The sequence below is a fragment of the Pygoscelis adeliae genome, unplaced genomic scaffold (assembly GCF_000699105.1).
Source record: "Pygoscelis adeliae isolate BGI_AS28 unplaced genomic scaffold, ASM69910v1 Scaffold436, whole genome shotgun sequence".
Taxonomy (NCBI): Eukaryota; Metazoa; Chordata; class Aves; order Sphenisciformes; family Spheniscidae; genus Pygoscelis; species Pygoscelis adeliae.
In genome coordinates, this window is record NW_008825051.1 from 1,530,905 (window position 1) to 1,532,447 (window position 1,543).

At 50.2% G+C, this 1,543-nt stretch overlaps 1 protein-coding gene across 1 annotated transcript in view; it reads left to right on the plus strand.

The window, feature by feature from the left end:
- Positions 1-1,543, plus strand: part of LOC103918964 — a 213,847-nt gene that overhangs the window by 2,243 nt on the left and 210,061 nt on the right. The gene's annotated exons all lie outside the window — the stretch shown is intronic.

Genomic DNA, 1,543 nt, shown 5'->3' on the forward strand with positions numbered 1-1,543 from the left:
GATGACCTCCAGAGGTGCCTTCCAACCTCAACCTGGCTGATTCCTGGGACTCGTGTGAAGTCCACGTTTGTTCCCCATGTGGCAGCACCAGGCACGAGTCGCAGCCTGCTGGCATGGGCAAGCTGCTTCTTTTTTCTTTCTGTACAGCATACTGCCTTGGCTGTGGACTCATTGCTAGTTTCCAGTAATGTGCTGGTTGTCAGCCAGTGGTCATCATGGTGTGGTTTATCACGTTCACGTCATGCCCTGTCATCACCTGCCGGCTGGTGCCTGAATAGGGGGGAAGGGGATATTCAGTGCCAAGACTTTCGTGGATATAACCCGCAGTTTCATCCTCCTTCTCTGTCCATCCTCAGCATCACAACACTTCCCACCCTTTGCAGCCAGCCATGCAGCATGATGACTTTCTCCTTTAAAACCAAAGGCAATGACATCACAGAAGAAATTACCTTCAAATGACATCATGGGGGATAACACATACATCAAGGCTTTCCAGGGAGACGGAAGCACCGTCCCAGCGTGGCTGGTTGTGCTCAGGTATGGCCAGGATACGTGGCCTTATGAGGGAGGCCGAGCTGCAGGTGGATGGACACACGTCGCTCCCTGCACAGTGGTGCTCAATTTGGGGCAACTTTCGATCCTGTGGCTGCTGCCACACTTAGTGCACGAGGCCGAATAAGCACCCGACTAAAGTCTTTCCTCCGGTTCTCCTTGTTTCTGCTAGTTTGTCACTGATGCAGCCGGTGATGTTGCAGCTCCAGAGGCTACTCAAGCTACCATGCTGCCTGCCCAAATCTGGCTGATGTCTGCTCCAGCATGTAGGAAAGATAGGAAAGTGGAAACTTTCCTGCCATAAAGCAGCATTTTACCAATCACTTACATCAATGAGATACTGCTGGATTCCCTGTTTCCGTATTGAAATCGTGCCAAGTGGTACAGTCAATTGTATGCTGTAGCTCCAGCATCCACCTTTACTGTCTGGAGCTCTTTCAACTGAGAACCATGACGTTGCTTTTTGGGGTTATGTTTTACTCAGCTGAGGCAAACTGAGACAGGTTGTCCACTGGCAGTGAGCAAGGCAGGGATACTTCAGCCCGTTCTCCTTCTCATTGTGGAGGCGGCAGGAGGGGAGCACCCAGCTGATGGATCACCTTTTGTTTTCTTCCTTCCCTGCTGCTTTATCAGTGAAAGGATCCTCCCTTGTTAAGCCCTCAGGATGCCAATGCAAGGAAACAGACTGAATCTGATGGTCTGTGTGACTGGCCACTCCTCAAAGTCTCAATTTCCAGCTGGGGATGAAACAGTGGCAAATGTGAGGTGAATGTGGAGAGAGCAAGAAGCAGAGGAGTGAACAGAACTTTGTATTTAGCATTTGACCAAACATTGGACAATGAGAAACCCTGTCATTCCCATGAATATTTGTGTAGAAGTGGGAAATATGGGCAGTGCCAGACTGGTTGGGAGACCTCATATAGAGCCTCCACCTTAGCGTTGTGCACTGGGCTGTCACTTGGATGATTTCCAGGCACAGAAGAAAGCAAGC